The sequence below is a fragment of the Vicia villosa genome, unplaced genomic scaffold (assembly GCF_029867415.1).
Source record: "Vicia villosa cultivar HV-30 ecotype Madison, WI unplaced genomic scaffold, Vvil1.0 ctg.000538F_1_1, whole genome shotgun sequence".
In the NCBI taxonomy this organism is placed as follows: domain Eukaryota; kingdom Viridiplantae; phylum Streptophyta; class Magnoliopsida; order Fabales; family Fabaceae; genus Vicia; species Vicia villosa.
Genome location: NW_026705247.1, coordinates 46,104 through 56,985, shown reverse-complemented (window position 1 = coordinate 56,985; position 10,882 = coordinate 46,104). Strand labels below are relative to the sequence as shown.

At 33.5% G+C, this 10,882-nt stretch overlaps 1 pseudogene; it reads left to right on the top strand.

The window, feature by feature from the left end:
• Nucleotides 1-7,891: 7,891 nt before the first annotated feature.
• On the top strand, nt 7,892-9,026 carry LOC131629241 (L10-interacting MYB domain-containing protein-like; annotated as a pseudogene).
• Nucleotides 9,027-10,882: the final 1,856 nt, after the last annotated feature.

The window sequence follows — 10,882 nt, the reverse complement described above, 5'->3', positions numbered from 1 at the left end:
AACGTAGTTCTGGTCGAACATACGAGGGCAATTTCAACTTATCCAGTTTGGCGGAAAACTTTTCGCGCAAAGTGATTGCAGCCTCATGAACGGTCCGACTAAGATCATCAGGCCTATAGATAGTTTCAAAAATTTTTTGGAAAGCTTGTATTTCTTTAATATGAGTTGTAGTACCTTTACGAAAAGTCTCCTGCACATCAGCAAAAGCTGCAGTTAGTTCCTGCGTCAAACTATCAGCATCAAAGATTTGAGAAGTATAATAATTCGTCCACCATTGATGGAAGTTTGGTGTACAGTAAAAGGAAGGTTCGAAAGGAATAGGGGAAAGGTTGGTGACGCCAGCATATCTGTTAACTTTTGTTTCACATTCTTCTTCTGACAAGTATAAGGTGTGGAAGCACATATGACTCCTTTTCTCATATAAGCATTTTGGTTTTATTTGGACCAATCCAAACTGTCGTGAAACCAAATTTGGTTGATAGCACACAAGAATGCATTGCCCTTTCGATGGTCGAAGACGGTGGAGGAACAACCTTGGAGTCAGAAAAGATTCCCAAATTTCCATAAGCTCAGTTTGTTGATCCTGAGATGTTGGTGGGAATTTCTGAGTAAACCATTCAGGACCCTTGGTTCTATGTACAAACGGAGCCATAGACGGATCGAATTGACGACGCTGGGCAAACATCATCATATACGCTAAGAAGTTTTCTTGAAGTTTCCCAGGCTCTTCTTTTGGAGTCAGGTAAGCCAACCTAGTTCCTTCAATAGTTCGATTCCTGATTTTGTCATTTTCCTCCTTGACTTTCCCTCGAAACGGAAGATGAGCTTCGAACGTAGCATTTAGCCACAGTTGCAAAAGCCAGAAAGGTCCAGCATAAAGTAAGGTACCAGATTGGTAATTCTTGGTAAGGTTTGCAGCTTCGCTAAGGTTTTCATAAAGAAATCCCAGAAGTAGTTGGCCAAGATTGAGCTTTTTTCCATTATGCAATTGATTAGCCATGCAAAGATATCTCTTTGCAACTTGTATGGATCTTGAGCAGAAAGCACATCGCGAAAGCCATAGCGCCAAGAAGGCAATATGTTCGTCATCAGAGACTTCTTCGTTCGCGGTAACATGATGTTGTTGGATAAACGCAGTATAAGTAACTGTCGAATTATTAAAGCCAATTGTGTCATCATCCATCTCAGTGGGATCGAAGTCTTCCCCAGTTGGTCGAAGTCCTGTAATCGCAGCTACATCGAAGAGAGTAGGGGTGACCATTCCACATGGGAGGTGGAAAGTGTTGTGGGAAGCATCCCAGAAATGGACCGCTGCTACTAGCATGGGTTGGTTATATGTTAAGCCTGTTTTTGATAGTTGGATCAAATCGTAGATTCCTAACGATTTCCAGTCAGATTCTTTCTTTTTCTCTACTTTTTCTAACCAGGCAAAGTATAAGTCAGGATCTTTGGCTAAAGGGAGTGACCTAAACACTTTCACAAAGTTGGTCATATAATTTAACCTAATTTTTGGCAAAGCCAAAGGGGCTACGGTTGAAGTTTCTTCAACATTAGCAGATTCTCCTGAAGGAGAGCAACCCTCTTCATTTGTGTTAGCTTTGCTCACTAATGGCCTAGTCTTATAATAAGCAGGGAAGAACCTACTTAGGGTTTGGTTATCTTCACCCGGCAATGGACCCATAAAAGCAAAAGATTTTCCAGAAAGTTCAAAGGGTATGATTACCTGGGAAGCGTAGATAGCGCGAACTTCTTCAACGTTAGGGTTTGGAATGTGTTCGTGTTCACCAGACCGTATGGTGGATTGGAGCTTTAGAGCAGGTTGAAGAACATTGGAAGATGAAGCCATCGGACGAGTTTTGAGAAATTCAGATTTGAAAAGTTTGAAGATGTTGGTTCCTTTGTTTGATGAAGAAGACGGAGAAATAGGAATGAGAAGTTGTAAAAAGAGTGCAAGTCCAAAGTATTTAAAGGTTTAACGGAAATCCTTTTTAAATCTTTTGGGTAAAACCCAAAGGACACGTGGCGAATGATGATTTAATCCAATGGCGGTCGAAAGATTCAGCCTTACTCCTAGTATATAGGAGTAATGATCAGGAAGTAAGGTCAAGGACGTGGGAATGTAAGTTATGAGAAGACATTTTGAGAATGACAAGACGTTTCGGAAACAGAGATTATCAATGATTATGACGTTTAGTCAGTAGTCTTGGAACTATCAAAAATTTAATAAGAGACGAAATCTTATGATGGCAAAAAACGCCTATTTCTGTTGATCTTCGAAACAGGCATTTATTGGGGGCAATTTGTTAGCTGAAGATTTCGTTGAACAAATATATGTGCTTCGAAGGAGTGTATGATCGAAGGCAAGGTGGTTACTGATGACCATCTCTGAGAAATATAAAATGGCTACTGATGGCCATGTTTCGATAGCAAGAAACGTCTAAGTTTTTTATGAAGGTGATGGCTACTGAAAGCTATTGGAAGGACATATCCTCGAAGACTTAGACAAAATTTATAAATTGCTTAAGTATTATTATTTAGCGTGTTTGTTAGTAAGTGTTTATTAACATACTGCCACGCGTCGAAGATGGACTCAGGCGGGAAGATTTGAAATTCGAAGATAGTTGCGTAACTGCTTATTCACAGATGCCATCGCTGGAAGTTCTTATGAGAAACGTGGCAGCGGATTAGCGTAGGGCCGTTATGGTCGAAACTAGTATAAATAGGAGTTTTTTATGATAGAATTCCGTGTGTTCATTTTGTACAAATCACTCACATATTTACTCAAGTATCAAGCGTTAACGAGAACGAGTTCGCTGAGAAAATGTACGTATGACACCACCATCTTAATACATGAGTATTATCTTTTATTGCTTTTCGTTTTCGAATATCTTTAAATTCTTGCATTCTATTTACTTCTTGTCGTTTACATTACTGTATATTTACTTTCATGTTATTTACTTTCATGTTATTTACTTTCATGTTATTTACTTTCATGTTATTTACTTTCATGTTATTTACTTTCAAGATCTTTAACAGTTTTATGTTTTAAGATTCTTTACATTTAAACAGAATTGCATGTTACGTTATCTGCGTTGTTTACATTTTAAAGTCATAATCACATATAATCAAGTCATCACTAAAAGTGTATGTTTTCAATCGAATAACATTTGTCGAAGACAACGAATCATGAACATGGTTCTAAAGAATATTGATAACAATCTAATTGACTATGTGTCCTAGGATCAATCTAGTCGATCCTGCGAGTAACCAAATCATATTTATTATAGTTTGGAGGACTAGCGGTTGTTTACCAGAAATCACCGTAAACACATGGTTCAGTCAAATTTACACCTCCTCTCAACAAATTCAACTATCACTCTTGGGCACGATTTATGAGGAGTGCACTTGGATCGAAGATAAAGTTCAAATTCATTGATGGTTCAGTTCCAGTTTCTGATGATCAATTTGATCCTGCCATACGTGCTTGGAACGATGCAACTTATTAATCCCTTTGTGGATAATCAATTCAGTTGCTAAATTTATTTCTCAATCAATTTTCTGCATGGAAAATGCCATCGATGTATGGAATAATTCGAACGAAATATTATCTCAAGGTGATCTTGTCCGCGTCTCAGAACTCCAACAAGAAATTTATGCTTTGAAACAAGATTCCAAATTTGTTACAGATTTCTTTTCTGAGTTAGAGATCCTTTGGGGAAAATTAGAAATATAATGCTTATTCCAAACTATGTGTGTTGAATTATATGTTTTTGTGCATCTACGAGAAATGTATGAAACAATCACAATGTACTATATGTTATCAGATTTCTTACCGGTTTGAATGAAAATTTTGATGTGGTTAAATCACAAATTATATTTATGGATCCTTTACCTGTGAGTGCAGTTTCCTAATTAGATGTTTTGCATGATGTCAAAATTGGTATCTTTAGCGTTTCTGTACATTTGACGATATCATTTGAGTCGTGATATGCATTTTAGTATCTGAAAGCATAAAAACATCTCAGAATGCATTTAGAAAAGGCTTTCGGCATTAAGAAAAAAATTATGCAGTAAAAAAATCAGTCTGCAAGTGAAAAACAGGTTCATGTGTCGACACATACATTCTATGAATCGACACATGTAAGTGATATTTAAAGTCTGTGGCCACTTTAATGCGTGTGTCAACACATGTTGTCTTTAGGTCAACATATAGAAGAAATTTTTCTTCAATGAGTCGACACAAACGAGAAATGAATCGACACATGTAGATCAATATTAAAGCATGTAGGCTCTGTTTGCATGAGTGGACACATAATGCAAATTTTATTTGTATGAGTCGACACATAGAAGGAATTTTTTCTCTATGAGTTGACATATGCAACTTATGTTGTTTTGGCCCTGAAATCACCATAGATAACAACATATATGTGTGCTTCATGAACAACCAAGGAGACAGGTTATAAATCGTGAGAACAACATGCCACAAAATATGGTTAGTACTTGGATTACCAAAGGGGTTCATTCCATCAGTGCCAAGTAAAGTTTTATTGGCTCGTGAGCAAAATTCAAAAACAGCAAATCAATTTTCTTCCATTACAAAGAATCGACTACATGGTGAATTTTTCCATCACATTTTCTATCATCTGCATTCCATCTAATATTCTTTGCATTGTTTACATTAATAAACAATCTCTTGAACCTTGAAATTCTTAGCAGGTTCCATAACACTTTGGCATGAGGACACTTCTTGTTAACATAGTCATCGTCATCACCATTGTTGTCCTTCACCTTGTAGCACGACTCGCCATATTTTTGGCATTGATTAAATTTTTGACACTCTTTCATGTATAATATACAATCATTACGACATACATGTATTTTGATATACCCCAAACTCATTGGACAAAATATCTTCTTAGCCTCATAACTACAGTCCGACAAATTGTTTTCTTCTGAAAGCATTTGTTTCAGCAATTATGTGAAACTTTTATCTGTCACCCACTTTTTGCCTTCAGATTAAATAATTTTTACACCACAGATAATCGTTTAAAACTTGGGCACCCCTTATATAACGATGCATATGCATCATTGTCACTACATAAAATATTATAAATATGAGTTTTCCTAAAATAATCTTCTCCAATATCATGAATCATATCTTATAATCAATCATCCATGTTTACATCAACTTCATGTCTTTTTGACGTCATAGTTTGTTTTTTATCTATTTCTCCATGTCATATTCATGTTATATAATTTTGACAAATTACATCACAACTTAGGTGATGGAATATTTCTTTCATTTCAAATTTTTTTGATATTCTTGCATATAACACAAGGGCAATAAAAGATTTCTTTATTGTCAAAAAGATTTTGTTCGGCGCATTCAAGGAATTCAAGAACTCATTTCTCATACACCGAACCTAATCTATCAGCTTTCATCTAACTACGATCCATAATACATTCTGAAATTTATATGAAAAGCTTATAAAATTATTTAACAATACAACAACACAACAAAATCATTCTCAATACAACAACTTACTAAATCACTTTTCTACAATATGGAAAAACAATATATACCAATAATTCAACAATACAACAACATTCTCAACAACACAATAACAATCTTAATACAGCAACACAATAGCAATGAAACAACTACAAGAACAATATATAACATTCTCAACAATATAAAAACAATCTCAATCTCATTCAATCACAACAACATATAAGATTAAACAAAAAAAACTATTACTATCTCAACAAAATATAACATTCAATCACAATTAAAATGACAAACAGTAACATTAAAACTCAACTCGTGTTCTAACATAAATAATAATGAAATATCTTACATTACATTAACTATGAAGAAAAGGAAGAGGCTAATAAATGATTTTCTTGTACCCTTCTTGAAGTTTCATCTTTCCTGTCATTGATTCAAACCTGAAATGATGGAGTTAGATTGATGTCTTTATGAAAATTGGTCTCTGTTGTCGCCTTCTTTTGTTCTAAAGGGCTTTCGCTAGGGCACTGTTGTGTTATGAATGAAATAAACTAAAACATGTTACGTTTTAATTTAAGAGAAAAAATTTTCACCACCATTGACAAAATCAACCGTAGTGATATCTTATACATGTTACCATGATTTCTTTTTCCAACCGTGGTGAAATGATATAGGGATTTGACTATAAAAGCACAACAAGCGCATCGTTCACCATTTTATCAAACCGAACTCATTTCATCTTCAAACATCATATTTCATTCTTCAAAATTTAATACAAGATATTGAAAAATTTGGTTTAAAGATAAATATTAAGTTTAAATTTGTCAAGTAAAAGATATGCTTGAACCTTAAACTTGATCTTTAAGGCCAAAATTTTCAAGGTATTAAAAGTGAATGAAGATATTGCACACAAAACGTTTCTAAGATTATAAAAACTGTGATTTTCTGTAAAAAAAACTAAACTCCCTGTGAAATTGTAAAAATAAACTCTCAAGGAGATGGTGAAAAGTAAACTCCTTGGAATTGTAAAAATGAACATCACATTTCAGCACAGTTGGAAAAATGATTGTGGTAAAAAGTATTTTAATTTTAGTGTTAAATAAGTTTTTGGTCCCTACAAATATTGCAGTTTCATTTTTAGTCCCTCATGGGTTTTAGCAACGGTTTTAGCTAGTTTTGGCAACAATTTTTTTGTAAAAACCGTTGCCTAAAGGAAGGGAGGACTTAAAATGAAGACTGCAATATTTATAGGGACCAAAAACTTATTTAACCCTTAATTTTAATATAAAAGTACAAATTAAGGAGATGCGCCTTTTTTGTAACGAAGGGTTGAGATTTGAAGTGTGTAATCCACAAAACCTATGACCATGGTTGTTAGTTGGGACTGTGGTGAATTTTTTTTTAATAAATAAAAAAAGACTTAAATGTACTTTTGGTTCTCCTACTTCGATGTTTTTTTAACTTTTAGTTATTTCGGCTATGTTTGGTTTGGCTTCTAAAAACCCCTAACGTGCGTTTCAGCCCTCTAACGTGAAAAGTGACATTTTTTTCTTGTTTGGTTTTTCTTCAAAAGCACTTCTACTCCTCTAGAAGCAATTCTGATATAAGCTACATTTCCTAGCTTTTGAGGTTAGCAAGAATCATTTATGCATTTATGATATTTTGGTTGTTACAACTTTCCTTCTTTACCCTCTTTAATGTCATCAATTGTTTCTTCTCTTTTGCTTATTCTGATGGATATTTTCACCAACATCATCTACTTTAATTCCTTATTTTTACTTTGTATTAATGAATTTGGTGAACCTATTTTGATTAGAATTTATTACCATCAGGTTTATTTATACACCACATCCCTTACAACCAAAAGTACAAGGCAAATTTCTACTCCAAGAACAACCAGGTAATCTCATAAATTTTGTTCTATGATGGCTATAATCTGTGATGGCTATAATCTGTAATTCCTCTGCAACTGATATGAATTATGAGAAGAAAAAATTGTTCTTTTTTTCTCTTACCTAAATGCATTCCAAGTGTTTGATAAAATACCTCTTAGAATTTAATTTTTCTGGTTCAATATTATGCTAAAGTATTTGATATGTTATTAATCACTTTTGAAATCTCATTCATAATACTGTATTGTATTATGCTAAAGTATTTGCCATTTAATTTGAATTCGTTCAAAATGCTATATTATATTATTTTGCATTCAATATGTTATCACCCTATCATTCTGTATTTTCAATTTTGTCTAAAACACAACCAAAATACTCATTCAAACATGGTTTTTATTTGTATTGATATACTCTGGCTTATAAGAGATTACTTATCATTGTGGTGGTGGAAATTAGTGTAGTAGTGTTAGGAGTATTGCTTTTGGAATGTTTTTTAATTGTTGGTGTTAATGTGTATTTGTAACTTTGTATACATAGTATTATGGCTACAAAGAGAAAAATTCATGTTGATTCTCCTTCAAGTAATGATGAAATTCAAAGATCTAAAGCTAGTTGGACGAATCTTAAAGTCAATGAAATGTTCATTCAAGCATGTATGTATAGAACAAGTTCAGAAGGGTGAGCGCATTGGCACTAACTTTACCAAGACAGGATGGAAAAACATTGTTTCTCAATTTAATGGATCAACCGGGAGAAGTTATGACAAGACAAAATTAAAGAATAGGTATGATAACTTGAGAAAGAAATGGAGAGTATGGTTTAATTTATTTGGAAAAGTTACCGTTATAGGATGGGATAATGAGAAGAATACATTTGATGCATCTGATGAGTGGTGCGAGAAAAAGAAATTGGAAAATCCTCTATTTGGAAAATTTAGAGAGAAAGGACTTCCATTTGCTCATCAACTAACCACACTTTTCAAGGATGTGGTGGCTAATGAAGAATATGCTTGGGCACCTTCAATTGGCATATTGCCCGATGAGGATTCTGGTAATGATGTTGATGACTTAGGTCCATGTCCTAATAGTATTGGCTTGGATATGGAGGAAGGATCGGGTGAAAGTGAAGATGTAAGTATTGGAGCAACGGGAGAGTTTGCAAATATTAATTTGAATACTTTCCAAGGGGCTATTAGCCAAAGTAGTGGACAAAAGAGAAAGAGAGCTAGTGATGTTGAAAAGAAAATCAAGAAAAAGACAACTCTCTAATCAACAATAGCTGAAGTTGTTAATGTGATTGCTGAAACATGTAAGGCACGAAATGATGCTATAACTAGTGTATCTATTGGTGAAGTGATGGCTGAATTTCATAACATGGAGGAAATTACAAGTGATCTAGACTTGTTGACGAAATGTTGCCAACTAATGATGTTTGAGCCAGCGAGGGAGGTGTTTGTTTCCTTTAAAGATTTTGAAGATAGAAGGTTGCATTGGCTTAAGTTTGCAGCAAATAATACTATACCATTTATGAAGATGTAATTGATTTAGGACTTTCTTAGGTATTAGGACTTGCTTATGTATTAGGATCTTAAACTAGGAATTATCTTAAACTAGGACTTACTTATGTATTAGGGAATCTTGCTTATGTATTATGATCTTATGTATTAGGAATTATCAAAAATTTGTTATGTTTAGGAAGTATTCAAATTAAGTTTTCTTATGTATTAGGAATTATCAAAAATAGTTCTACTATAAGATTTAATATTAATTTATGTGAAAATCTGTTATATTTTCTTTTCTTGTTCAATTAACCATTATTTTACTTAATTTATTTTTTACATATACTTCCTTTTTTTATGTGAAGTGTAGTTTCTTTGCTGATAGGGTGTGACTTGAAATTCATTAGGTAATTTCATTAGGTACTTCCTAGTTCTATGTGAAAATCTTCTACATACTGTGAAAGATTTATATGTTTACAAGCATAATCATATTTTGGTTATATGTTGGAAACAATAATGAAAGACATATATTTTGGCAATATATGTTTATATACTGCGAAAGAGATAAATGAAAATATATTTTGATTTATATTTTGAAAATATTAATACATACTACATTGCCAATGACCATATGTTTTACAATTATGAAGGGATAAATGGATCGGAATGAGCAATTGGACAACAATAGAGAAAGAGAAGAAGAGGAAAAAGAAGATGATGACTTTTTTCAACAAGCTATTTTTGTGGCTGCACTAGTTGGAGAATATGCAGTAAATCAATTATGCAAAGAACCATGTAGAACTAGTGAATTAAGTGGTCGTGCATGGGTTCGAGAAATATTGCAAGGTAACCCCACTCGTTGTTATGAGATGTTTCGAATGGAAAAACATATTTTTAATTTGTTTTGCACTGAACAGTTGATCATGGTTTAAAGTCTTCTAAAAGAATGGGAGTTGAAGAAATGGTTGCAATGTTTTTAGTTGTTGTTGGACACGGGGTAGGAAATAGAATGATTCAAGAAAGGTTTCAACATTCGGGGGAGACTGTTAGTAGACATTCTCACCGGGTACTTTGTGTTTGTCTCAAGTTGTCTCTCAAATATATTAAACCTGAAGATCCTACATTTCATGAATGTCATTCCAAAATAAAAAACAATCAACGCTATTGGCCTTTTTTTAAGAATGTTATAGGAGCAATTGATGGCACCCGCGTGTCATGTGTAGTTAGTGCGAGCGAGCAAACCAGGTTTATTGGAAGAAAGGGATATCCTACACAAAATATCATGGATGTATGTGATTGGAATATGTGTTTCACTTTTGTTTTAGCCAGTTGGGAAGGTACTGCCTATGATGCACGTGTTTTTGACCAAGCTCTCACAAATGTGAATCTTAATTTTTCACACCCTCCTCCAGGTTTGTTCTTTTTATTACTACAAATGATCTTTTATTTTATTTAACTTCACTTTTAAATTATTTATTTATTTTTATAGGTAAGTATTATTTGGTAGACTCTGGCTATCCAACATCAATTGGATACATTGGTCCATATAGATGTGAACGTTATCATCTTCCTGATTTTAGGCGTTCTAATGGATTTGCAAATAATAATGAAGTATTTAATTATTATCACTCAAGTTTAAGGTGCACAATAGAAAGAACTTTCGGAGTATGGAAGAACAGATTTGCAATTTTGCGTTGTATGCCTAAGTTCAAATTTCAAACACAGGTTCAAATAGTCGTCGTAACAATGACTATACACAACTTTGTTACAAGGAATGCAGAAATTGATATTGATTTTAATCTTTATGAAGATGAAAATACAATCATTCACCGTGATAATTATCATAGATCAACTAACTTAGACCAATCACAAGTTTTAAATGTCGCTTCTTCAATAGAGATGGATCACGTTCGAGACTCAATCCGCGATAAAATTATATAGTACAGGTTAAAAGACTAGTATTATTATAATATTTTAGTAGTA